We start from the raw sequence: 13,831 nt of genomic DNA on the forward strand, positions 1-13,831 counted from the left end.
AGCAAACAGACAGAGCTGTTTTGTTCTTCAACTCGTTTGTTCGCTGATTTGTAACGCCAAGCAATATTCTTCCGACATGACACTCATAGCTTCGGAGTTACAGGTGTTCATATTAAATTTGTAACTTGAAATAACGAAGGGTTTATTTTCAAAATAACATCTGTATTTTTAAGGGTCTTCCTGGATAGGCTTGAACGATCTCTATGACAACGATACATTCTTCTGGATAGACGGAGAGCCTCTGACATTCACTAAATGGCAGCCCTACCAACCTGATCACATAAATAAGGCAGGAAAGAAGGAGAACTGTGTTTATATTTCAATGAACATTTTTAGAAGACTGAACTGGAACGACAAACCATGTGATGAATTATATCAGTTCATATGTGAAATATAGCTTTGTACATATCTTCATCTCTTAGTCCAAAACTGGTTATGAGCCGTTGCAATGTAATTAATCCTGAAACAATTCATATCCTTCTTGAGGTTCAGATGTAAGTGATATTTCTTTAGATCTTTACAATGTTCTGTGGTTCGTGTTCGCTTTGTCATTGCTTGAGCGGACTATAGGTTTTATCTTAACAATCTGAGCATACCTGTAAAATGTGATTCCTAACTTAAAGTGACGGTTCCAAGCCATTCGCTCGTGACGCCGTAGACCCACTATGGGTTCGAGTCCATACATGGGAACGATGTGTGAAGCCCATTTCAGGTCTCCCCTGCAGTGATATTGCTGGAATCTTGCTAAAAGCGGCGCAAAGCAATGCTCACTCACTCACTGTATCGACTCCGGTAATAAGATTCGATAAATATCATGGAAGGTGACAACAGGTAACAAAATGGCAAAATGCATGGAGTCGACATAATGCATATATGTGAGTGCGAGTGCGTGCATAATGATACATCCACCCTGCATTAAAAGGATGGGAAAAGAGAAAAACTAACATTACGTGTTCGATGGGATTCAGGTCAGGTGACCTCGCTTGCCAGTCCATGACGCCAATACTTACATTTCATAGGATATTTATCCATCTGCAGGAGCAATTGTGCCCACCGATTGCAGTACGATTTTTTGGAACTGAAAAATCGTGCGGCTTCTGATGATACATCTATGTATCCGAAATGGGATCCCTATCTTTCGACTCTAGAAAAACGTTAGCAAAACACACTCAAACCCATCCATTCGTCGTGCAAATGATGTTAGTGCCAAATCAGGTTTTGCACGTGCAGTCGATCACGTGATCTTCGCATCGAAGTTTTCTTCATATGCACGTGTTTGCATTGGCCTCAAGAATTTGCCGTTGGCATGTTGCAAGCGGGAAAATCAGTTATCGACGTCGCAAGAGCAATGGGATGCAGCCGTCGTACTGTGTATGACTTGCGAGGTCATCTACAACAAACTGGCACCACTTCTGATCGCCCAAGGTCGGGTCGTCCACGTGTGACGCCACGAGCAGAAGACCGTCAAATCGTACTACCTCACCTACGTGACAGATTTCTGCCGGCTACACGAACCAGGGCTGAGATGTTTAGAGGTCGACTGTCCTCACAGACCATTCGAAATCGGTTTCGGGCTGCCAATCTCCATTCTCGACGTCCATATCATGGGCCAATATTGACGCCGTTTCATCAACGTCAACGTCTGCTGTGGGCCCAACGTCACCTCCGATGGACCCAGAGAGACTGGAATCGAGTCGTCTTTAGCGATGAATCCAGGTTTACCCTCAGATTCGCGGACGGCAGGCATAGAGTCTGGAGACGACGTCGTGAACGGTATGCCCAATGTTGTGTACAGGAAGTCGACAGATTCGGGGGCGGAAGTTGCATGGTGTGGGGTGCTTTCTGTTGGAACAACCGTTCCCGACTTCTGGTCATCCGTGGAAACCTCACAGCTGCTGCTTACCGCGACCAGGTGCTCACCCCTGAACTCGTTCCTTTCATGGCGGCTCATGGCCCAGGTCTACAGTTCCAGCATGATAATGCTCGGCCGCATACCGCGATGTTGACACGAAATTTCCTTCAAAACGCTGGAATCAACGTCATGGACTAGCCATCGAGGTCCCCTGACTTTAATCCAATAGAGCACGTTTGGGATGCACTTGGGAGAAGGCTTCGTAGTCTTAGGAACCAACCTCAGAATTTGCAGGAACTTGGCCCTGCCTTGCAAGAGCAATGGCGCAGAATCCCCAACCACGTGTTCACAAGCATCAAGCAGTCGATGAGGAGACGGTGTTTGGCAGTGGTGAATGCGTGGGGCGGCCATACACGATATTGAACTTAGAAATTTCGCATTTTTATTCTTGTGACTTGACATTCTGTATACCCATGTTTTTATGAACGGCGGTGTAGCCTAAAGGAACTGATTATGGCACTGTCAGTGTATCGAGTACATCACACAGATCTCAGCAATGAAATAATAACAATTTAACCATCTTACCATCTCTTGTTCTTTTATAGTGCCCTGAAGAAAAATGTGAAGTTTCTTTTTTGACTCAGAATATTATTCTTACATGAATCATTGATAAACCAGTGCTCAAAAGAAAGTATACGGTGTGTTTGACCATACTTGAAAAGGTAATAACAGCATATGATGATGAACATCTGTTTAATTTCATTAGAGTATTCAGTTCTACAGCAAGTGTACACAATTTCATTTCATACAAAATCGAAAGTACCCTTTGACTGACAACGAAAGGTGGGTTGTATCATAGTCTGAACTTTTTCTATTTTTCTGAAAAATGTCAAATAATGTTGAATCAATAGTTAGTGTGAGCACCATTGGCTCTGCATCGATGACTTATGACGATGAATGACGTTCATTCTTCTAGTTGTTTGAGCGGTGACAGGTGGCGCTGGTAGTCTCCTGATTTGTCGATCCAGGTAGTCCCATAAGCGGTCTATCGGATTCATGTCGCGAGAACATGGTAGCCTCGGAAAACGACGATTTTAGCGTCATGCAGAAAGTCGGTTGTCAGACTTGCTGTATGGGGCCTTTCGTAATCGTGTTGGTAGACAATGTCACGTGCTTGTTGCTGGATAATTGGCACCACAACCTGATGCACAAGTTCATCCCTCTATCTTCAAGCCTTCAGGTTGCGATGAATAATCACAAGTCTCGTTTTAAGATCGCCACACCATCACGCTACCGGTTCCAAAGGCTCGGACTTGCGGAACGTAATTCGGCGCTAAATGTTCACCTGTTCGTCTGTAAACACGATCCCGGCCATCATTACTGTACAGCCAAAAACCTTCTCTGGTCGATGAACAGCACACATCGCCAGTCACGCATCTGCCAACGTCGAACTCGCGTGGCCCATGTCAATCGACGACGTCGGTTTTGAAGAGTCAGATGCACTACGCGTTAGGGTCGACGTGCTCGAATACCATGTTCTCTTAGTCACAGGTACACTGTATGTCAACTGATACGGTGTCCTAGTGCCGTCGCCGCCGTTGGCGTTGCCGTTACAAAACGATTTCTCAGTTGAATTGTCCGGATGCGACGATCATCACCGGGCGTTGTCTTAGTCGTTGCATCAGTCTGATGACAGCTGCGCGGGTGCATCCGAAAGTTCTGGTAATGACGTGGTGGTTAGTCTCTTCTTGGTCCACTCTGATAGTTCTCTCTCTTTCGATTTGCCTCAAACGTGGCATATTTTTGTCCTTTTTTGTGCTGTGTTGCTCACTTGTCGAGTAGGATGTTGTGTGCCGTCAGTATGCACGTGCATTTCGTGCATCAGAAAAGTCGTTTTGGTTTTCTTTGCGACGTAAAGTACAGATTCTAGTATTTTTGTTGGGTTGAGTCGTTGAGTCAGGCACCTAAATCGCCAGCACACAACGTCAGCCGTCTAACCCGCTCAGCCACCGCGACTTCCACAAAAATTTAAGTCAGACAACTGGTAGTCAAGACTGCCGACTTTGTGTACCCCTCTGATAAGTGTAAATTATCGGCTCCCAGGGCCGAAAGCTATGATTACACAATATCATTTAGAAAGTGGTCAAACGAAACATATGTTATATTTGGGATTAAACTTTCTTAGTAAAGTACAGATTCTAGTACCTTTTTTGCGAATAACTTCTTTCGTCGTTTGTTAACCCATGCTTGCCACAAAAGGCGTTTATGCTTGTCGTAAGAGGCGACTAACGGGATCGGGTGGTCAGGTTCGCTGACTTGGTTGACACATGTCATCGGTTCCCAATTGCGCAGATCGATGCTCATGTTGTTGATCACTGGATTGTCTGGTCCAGACTCGATTGTTTACAAACCCCGCCATATAGCTGAAATATTTCTAAGTGCGGCGTAACACTAAACTCACTCAATCGTCGTTTGTTCGAGGAAGGGATGTGTCTGTACGTGTCGGACATGGCTCATTATGGTTTCATTATCTCAGTATGTTATTTTTATTTGCGGTGTATAGATTCCTTTGAGCACAATTTTGTTTCCACTCCACGAATGACTTCAGATACAATTAAGCAAGAAACTGCACAAAGGACATAAAGATATATACCAATATATTTTTAAAAAAACCCGATGTCAACACAGTAATTACTGAACTGCACTGAACGCTAATTGTCATGACGCCAGTTGTCGGCGTGGACACGTGCAACACGTTTGTGCATGTGCATCTCGATAAACGACGTGCACAACATGACTCACAAAAATGTTGTCTATTTGCGAAGCTTAATTGTATGATGTTTTATCATTAAACTGCGCATCATGCCACGAGTCTTGGTTATCTACTGTTGGCAACCTAGGTGTTGTTATTTCTTATGTGCGTTTGCTCCTCTTGTTATTTGCCGACGACATGGTTCTCTTCAGTAATAGTATTAAAGGATTGCAAGATGGTTTGGATATGATGTATATTTATTGTTCAAAATTGGGATTGACTATTAATATTGAAAAAAAATAAGATTGTTATTCTTCGCAAAGGAGGTAGGCAAGCAAAGACGGAAACTTTGGCATATATTGGTTCAAGTCTCGAGGTTGTCCGTAATTTTAAATATCTTGGTTTATTTTCTTTAGGTGGAAGTTTTCCCTGGCTCAGAAAACTTTGTCGGAACAAGGTCAAAAGGCAGTTGGTTCTTTATATAAAATATTCAATATCAGTGCATATGGTACTCCTGATGTACAATATCAGTTATTTCAATCAGTTGTTTGCCCCATTCTTTCTTATGGCTGTGAGGATTGGAGTTTTATGGAAGCCGATGCCATTGAAATGGTACATTTAAAATTCATGAAACATATTCTACATGTGAAAATGTCAACTCCGTCATCATTTTTATATTGAGAAATGGGTACATATCCTTTGAAAGTTTTAAGGCTTGTACGTATTACCAAATATTGGATAAAGATTTTGAGAAGATAGATATATTGTTTTGATATATAATTCATTATTGGATAGTTTGAATGTAATCGTAATACTGAAAATTTGGCAAGTTTGTTGAGAGATACCCTTTTTAGGTTCGGTTTTGGCTATGCGTGCGTTGCTCAGTTTGTTCCCAATAGTGATGCTTTTGTGAGAGGATTTGCCCAGAGGGTTAGAGATAAATATTCCCAAATGTGGAAACAACAGTTGTCAACTCTAAGTGAAACCAGATTGTCCTTTATATTAGGGAAACTCTTTGCTTCTAGAAATTTTTCGCTAATATTGACGTTAAAAAGTACAGAATTGCCATGACACGTTTCCGTCTATGTTCTCACATGTTTATGATTGAGAAAGGTAGATGGAGTGTACCAACAATCCCATTTATTGATAGGAAATGTCCCCTTTTGTCCACATGGCATTAAAGACGAGTATCATGTATTACTTATTTGTCCTAAGTATCAGGAAATACGTCAGCGATATTTATCCTTTACTCTCCTTGAAAATGCAAATATGTTTAAATTTGTCAGAATGCTGAAAAGTGAAAATGATGAAGTTATGTTTAACGTTACCAACTGTATTTATTATGTAATGAATGAAAGAAATAAACATGAATACTTATAATTGTATACTATATATACACTTGCTCTTGGACAGTGCCATAATCATTACATACAGAATTTATACTGTGTGTATAATCCTGCCATGTGCTGAAGATCAATATTGTCAATCACATGTATTATTTTGGTTTTTGACCTAATAAAATCTTGTCTCGTCTTGTCTTGTCTTGATTATATTTTGATGGCCCTTGGGGTGAATGTCTCAACGTCAGGTGACTGTGCATGTCTATTGCCATCGAAACACTTGCAATGTTGTGTCGTTATCAGAACTATAATGAAATTACCGATTACCCACATGGAGAATGTCCAGACTGAGTGGCTCTAGTTTTACGCTGCACCCAACAATATTCCAGCTATATGGCGGCGGTCTGTACACAATCGAGTCTGGACCAGACACTCCAGTGATCAACAGCATGATCATCGATCTACGCAATTGAGATTGACATGTGTGAATCAAGTCAGCGAGCCTGACCATCCGATCCTGTTAGTCGCCTCTTACAACAAGCATGGGTTACTGAAGATCAGTTCTGGCCTGGATTATCACGGGTGCACATGGGGGACGTCCAGGGGATAGGACAGATGGATACCGGTGACCCACCTCCAGCAAAGGGTCCCGACTGCAGTGACCACTGCCATTCCAAGACGTCGCTGTACCCGCACAGTTATGACACAGCCCGCTCACCCCATCAAGGTCGTCCCGCCATACGTCCTATACGGAAGGTCATGGATTATTATTATTATTTTAACATTTGTATAGCGCCAATAACCAGGTCAGCTGCTCAAAGGCGCTTTGATTTTCCTTCCATCATTGGATGTCGATCAGTTCACCAGAGAACCACTTTAGTTGTAGTTCAGGGCCTTGTTTCACAAATCGACCTTAGCGATACGACTACCCTAAGTCAATGTTAAAGCATATGAGATACGATAGTCGTAGCCCTATGATCGACCTATTATGTAAAGCTTATGCCCCGATTTCACTTGGCTACGACCAAACAAGACTACCCCGACTTGTGCCAATTCGTCACCTACGATGTTACGGTTCTCAATCGGCCAGTTTTAGTTTATATTTTCCTTTTCTACGCAGTATCTAACCTATGTAATAGACGATGAAGAGACCGTAGATTTACGTATAAATACGTGAACACTGCGATTGAGCACCCGTTGTTGATACGATTTCACCCAGTATTGGCCGACTGCCTACGTTTATGTCACGTTTCTGCGGCGATATATCTACGATTCACTCCCAATTCCTCATGATGCTCACCGACATAGTGATGCATGGCTTACGATATCGAAGACTCATTGCTGTAATTTCCGATTACAAGCGAAGATAACCGATCGACGCCGAGTAAAGTACGTATAATTGCCGAGTAAGACACATAACATTGGCCTCCAAACCACAAAATTGTCCCGATTCTGAGCTATAAAAGCTGACGATGACAGCGGATTCTTATTATCTAGCAAAATGCTCACAGCTGCACAACTTCTTCTTTTGCTGCAACAACATATGGGATTGGAGATAGATATCTATCGATACAAAAGGAACCAGGCACCAAAAAGAAGTAGAAAACAGAAACGGTTTTGGGTAAGTCCGTGGTTGAGGTTGGAAAGAAGATTGCACTTTGGAAACTATGGCAATCTCTTATCTGAACTCAGATTCGAAGACACGTCTTCTTTCTTCAACTATCTGCAAATGCCTCCCGATATGTTTGATGAACTGCTTAATTCCCTGTCTCCCAGACGTACCCAAAAAGACACCAACTTCAGGAAAGCTCTGCACCCAGGTCTGAAGTTACCAGTTACCATAAGGCCCCTAACCTCTGGAGACAAGTACCCCTCCCTCTCCTACCACTTCATAGTGTCAAGACACACCATAGCCATCTTTCTCCCAGAGGTGTGCCAAACAATCGTCGACCTATACAAGTATACAGTAATTGCATGTCCTGTCACTCAAGGGGATGGGAAGACCGTCAGTCTAGAATTCGAGCAGAGATGGAATCTCCCTCATGCTGTTTATGCCCTCGATGGAAAACACGTCGCGATTCGTAAGCTACCTGGTAGTGGAAGCCTCTACCACAACTACAAGGGTTTCTTCTCCGTTGTCTCATTGGCCCTTGTTGATGCTAATTACAGATTTCTATGGGTGGACGTCGGAGGCCTGGGTCATATGCCAGATGCACAAATCTTCAATGCTTCAGAGTTCAAGGAGTGTATATAAGATGGCAGCATATGCATACCCGAACCTGAACCATTGCCAAATGATGATCTGGATATGCCTTTCTTCATACTTGCAGATGATGCATTTGCCCTTCGTCAATATCTAATGAAACCCTACTCAAGAAGAGGTCTGTCAGAAGCTGAACTACTACCTGATCTCCAGAGCAAGGAGAGTCGTGGAGTATGCCTTTGTTTTTCTAATCGATGGCAATTTCTTCTCAACACTTCGCAACAGGGTCCAGATGTGATTATGATTATGATTGAAGCTGCCGTGTGCATCCTGGATGTCTTCTGGTGGTGGGGTGGGTGATCTCACCCTCTTCCTATTGGCTGTTCTCTTTGTTCTTGCCATGTTTCCGTTACAGCAGTTGAAATTGGAGTGATGTTCAGTTGGACTTCGGTCGCCGATGCTTTTATACCTTTTCAGCCAGTCTCATGTAAAGCGTGTAACACGTGAACCTGACGTAATTAAGTGGATCGTCACAGATGCGTGGCTTTGACAGCTCTGCTTTGTTAGGCAATTAGCTTGTCGGTTCCATGTTGGGGATGTGTCGAGAGTTAATCGGATGTGAAGCGTGGCATTACGGGGATGACACGTGACCGTTTCTGCCTCTTAATAATGGTAAGACTCGTTCACGCTTCACCAACGATTGCTCATGATGCTTGCCGATGCATTCCCGATGAACACCCGACACACTGGCGACTATCCCTATCAGTCACGCAACAGTACCGATTTATATTACACAGATTTGTGTGGTGAATCTGATTGTTAGACACGGTGTGCTGAAATAATGTTTGGTGTAAATTATTAACTGCAGCAAGGATTTTCATTTACATGGAATACCCATCTGTAATTTATGATAACACAACATGCATAATTTTGTGTTAATTTCATTTATGTTTAGAGGAGTTGGAAAAGTAATGCAAATGATATAATTATCTTTAATATACTAACAAAGACTAAGAAGATTCAGCAGAGTTTCAAAAATAAGCATTTTTATCAAAACATACAGTCTTGCAATCCATGTTTGCAGATTTGTACAAGATATAGTGAATGTAAATGTCAGATTTATGAGTAAGGAGATTAAAATATTGCCATCCAAACAATTTGCCTCTCTTATTCTATAGCATACTTTTAGCAGTAATAACTTATTATAAACTGAAAAGTTACTGGTTTTAATTTGAGCATATCGAGATGGTGATTGTTATTAACAGTTACTTTACTGATATATACACACCTGTTGGAAGTTAAAAATCGAGATTTTAAACCTTCTATTGCAACAAACATTTGGACATGATATTGCCTTATATATTCTGACGCAAAAAGGGCTATACCAGAGTGTTCAACTTTATTACAGTGTTGAATGTTATCAGGGAACCTTGTGTGAACTTCAATAGCAAGACCAAGGTGAGCACAGTAGGTTCCGATATCTTCCTGGCAAGTCAAGAGTGAACAATCAGTCAAATTCGTCGCTCAGTAAACAATACCATGAATACTGCAGGAAGTTCACATTCAAATATGCATTCAGAATGGTTCGAGAACATGCATATTCGAGGTAAAGGTTCAAGCGGTATGTGCGGATGTTAACTTCCGCGATTTGGTCAGCTATTTTATGATTGGTCAGTTCAAAAGTTAGCTGACGCGACTTTCTACAAGGGTTTGTTAGACTAAGTATAGCATTGTATGCTGAGCCTAAGATTACTTAGACTGGCGGCCCAGGGCAATTAGACAGGTGTGGGTCAGCCATGCACCGCGATTCTCGCTGCTCAAGGAAGGCATTGTTGCTTACCCAATGCCCCTCTTTTCCTTTCTAACGTCTATGTAACAGACATTAAACATGATGATCTATCTTTTTCTCATGATCTCAATATCCAATTACTAAAGTTTACATGGAAAGTTTTCATTGCGGTTTCAAATTTCGATTGATAATTGGACACACACAAAAATAACCAAGTTGCGACATAGTTGCTCCACAATTCCGACATTCAACAATGTCCCTTTTAGTATTCCATAGAGTGCTGTCTGTTTCGGCTTTTCACAGCATTGGGTCTACCTCTTACATGCTACCTATATCCTATGAAGAACAAACGTCTTTATGATGAAGTCAAACTACGTCCATGTCTTGTGGCAAGAGGTGACTACTGGGATCGGATGGTCAGATTCGCTGACTTGGACGACACATGTCATCGTGGCGATGCTCATGATGTGGATCACTAGATTGTCTGGTCCAGACTCAATTATTTACAGACCGCCGCCATACAGCTGGAATATTGGTGAGTGCAGCGTTGAACAACAAACAAATAATTTCTGTAACATTGTCTTATCATTGAACTACCCTCAGAAAATATACACAAAGAACTTAACATAGCACCCATGTATGTAGGTTTTCAACACGTACATATAACTTCTCGTGCTGACAACGATGGAAAAACATGGGTTTTGACTCATACAAAAACGACAAATGACAAATCCATGTTGATTTTATGATGATAATTGCTCATTTAAAAAAGCAAACATAGAAAACCATGTCTGTACAAGTATGGCCGTGGAATGTTTAATGTTGACTTTAGTGGTGAATGTGAACATTCAAAATGTCATTTTTCGTGTCTTACACGATTCAAGGTCAATAACGAGTGCAACCACCATGTGACTGTATGGCAGACAGCACCCTTCTCCTCATACCCCCTGTCAGCCTCCTGATCCTCTGAAGGGACAGTCTACGCCATCCCTCGTGTAAAGCAGCTTCCAATTGTTCCAGGTTCTGTACAGGAGGATCCATTTGTTCAAATCATGTCCCCATATATGCTCCGAAGGGTTACGATAGGGGCTCATTCAATCGTGACCATGCGCGTAGCAAGCCAATTTTGTCGATAGGCTGCAAAGCTTTATAGTTACATAGGATTGAGGGCTTGCCCAACCATTTTAGAAACAATCATGTGTAAGCCCGGATTTTTGTTTATAATGGTAGCTATGCCCCTGGCGACATGAACTGACGTACAAAAGAAACTTCACACCTGGTGTTTGGGGAATATTTGAAAAGCGTTGTGATTTTGACTGGCAACTTCGCACTTGGGAACGATATATGTGGTGTTTTAGCAACATATTAGGAAAATGACATATATCACTGCAAAAACTATTTCCAAAACATTTACGCCGCTTTTTGGAAAGTAACCCCAAAACACCAGGTGTGTACATTCTTTTGTATGTCAGTTTATTTCAGGCTGTGCCTAACTAAGTTCTTTGTGTATATATAAACTATAGCTATAGTGGAAAAATATGACATGATTCTTAATTGTTGACACACTGAGTCTCGTTCAGTAACCAATATACAGTAACTCTGTCACAGATTCTGAAACAAAGGAACTGGTCACCGACATCATGAGCAGAATTCTGTGATGAAAATCACCAAAAAAGTAACCAATCCGGTTTTTCTCCCCTTACGACCATAATGGTAGCAGAGGTCCATCATAACACATATACTTTGGGCGGAGATAGTTCCTGATTATTTTATCATTCGCAGGAGTTGAACGGAGTTTGGATGATTATGTTTTTCTTGTTAAAACCGCACTCAGCAGTATTCCAGCTCTATGTGATCTGCAAATAATCGAATCTGGATCAGACAAGGTGGTAAATAATCGAATCTGTATCAGACAATGTGATAAACGGCATGAGTATTGATCTTTGGATACGATGACATGTGTCAACCTAGTCAGCGAGCCTGACCACCCGATCCTGATAGTCGCCTCGTACGACAAGCATGGGTTGCTGAAGACCGGTTCTAACCCTGGTGTTCATGGGCTTGTCGATCATGTAGTGTAGAGACAACGCATGCATTCTGTGTCTTGACTTCTTGTTGTATGTTTGCTTCAATGACCTTTTTGATTCAGTTTGAACAATCCTACGTTGACGCGATGCACAAACTTACGACATTGGTTGACTCTTAGCCAATCAACGTCCTCCTTACGAATGCTCTCATGTATATCTGAAGCCTGTGGTATATTGTGTCAGTCATTTCTTTGACTGGCGAAATCCATCGCCTCATCACGTTGTCGCCATGTGCCCCTCCGACACAAATACCAGAGGTAGGTTCTATGCACTTTCCATTAACAACGCCGTGATGATACCGAAACAAGATAACCTAAATTATAAGAGGCAAAAGTTGAGATAAGTTGAAGCTGCAATCGGCAACATTCCATCTCTATGTACATGGCAGCGATCTGTAAATAATCGCTTCTGATACATGCAATCCAGTGATTTCCCACAAGCGCATTGCTTTTCACGAATGAATACCAACTAATGGCATCAGCCGTGTCAACGAGCCTGACCACCCGATAATGTTAGTCACTTGTTACGACAGTCATGGGTTGCTGAAGAGCAATTCCAAATCGCATATGCACGCGGCCATCATGTATGTAACCTTTGAGATGGATACAGGTTAATGAATATATGTCAACGTCAGTGTAATGGTTTCGAAGACAGCGTTTGATTAGAAGTAAATCCCTGTGCTTAATTTTCACGATAGACAAATAACACAATGTATATCGTCATTTACAGCTGGTCCCCGTGTAAGCTGTGTATCGTACAGTGGGACTGTAAATAACGCAACTGCCTATCATCAAGTTACATGTGATCACGATAAGCTATTCAATACGCCCATACTTTACTCTAGTCATAGGCAGATGCATTAGATGCATTAAAAAATTGCGCTTATTCATGAAGCAGTACCGATGACCGACTCGACCTCACATGTCTGTCACACAGACCCGGGAATATAACGACATAACAATACCTATAATGCTACAAGGCTAAATAGTTTAACAAGTATAGATGCCTTAAGTTACAAACTCCTTGCTTCTATAACACTTAAGAGAGGTTAACAATGTGTAAATTGTCCCCGTCACGATATGAAAGAGATATTACTGATGTATGCTTAAAAATCAACTGACTCACTCATTGTTGATCTCTTTTTAAAGGTTAGAGTTCCTATGTTAAGTAATGAAAGTATTGTCACGGAGCTCTCTTTATACTATTCTGTTTCTGAAGATCATGTGACTTAAGACGGCTGCTTGTAAACGACCAATATTCATTTGGTTTCCCTTAACGGCGCAACCACTGGCTGGGGTAACATGAAACGCTGACCACGGACGGGAGGCTGAATGGGAAATGTCGATATCTACAGCTCGTTCAGCTTGGCCTGAGCTACTCTACATATGCATGACCAACAACACTTCTGAAAAAACACAATCATTTCATGTTTTAATTAAATTGTTTATAGTCATATGCTTATCTAGTTTGGTTTAACTAACTTTGCACCTTACAGACGTCAGTTACTTTCACAATCTGTTCCACTCGCGCTATCACTCTCTACACCCAGTTCAATTATCACTTTTTCTATTTCATGTTCAACTGTAATATGTTTGTAGCTTCATTTTTAAAGAAAGTTAGGATATTGCTGACGATTTCTCGACACTGAGATGTGAAACGGCGACCGTGTCTCGGCTGTTCAGACATGTTGACAATCAACTGACAAAGGTGGACCCCTTCAAGATAATAGACCCAGCCAGCTGTGACACGGTCATGCAATTCATTAGTATTCACTTGATCAGGTCAAGTTGAACATGCTGTAACCTTAA

The 13,831-nt window shown here is 41.8% G+C and overlaps 1 protein-coding gene across 1 annotated transcript in view; it reads left to right on the forward strand.

Annotated features, from left to right (window-relative positions):
* The first annotated feature begins 12,181 nt into the window (after positions 1–12,181).
* Positions 12,182–13,831, forward strand: part of LOC124253157 (sodium- and chloride-dependent glycine transporter 2-like) — a 55,634-nt gene continuing 53,984 nt past the window's right edge. Inside the window, exon 1 of the mRNA XM_046686874.1 lies at positions 12,182–12,280. The gene's annotated coding sequence lies outside the window, so the exon portion shown is untranslated. The remainder of the gene's footprint in view (positions 12,281–13,831) is intronic.

This window comes from Haliotis rubra, unplaced genomic scaffold (assembly GCF_003918875.1).
Source record: "Haliotis rubra isolate DU_JTF1 unplaced genomic scaffold, ASM391887v1 Scf533, whole genome shotgun sequence".
In the NCBI taxonomy this organism is placed as follows: domain Eukaryota; kingdom Metazoa; phylum Mollusca; class Gastropoda; order Lepetellida; family Haliotidae; genus Haliotis; species Haliotis rubra.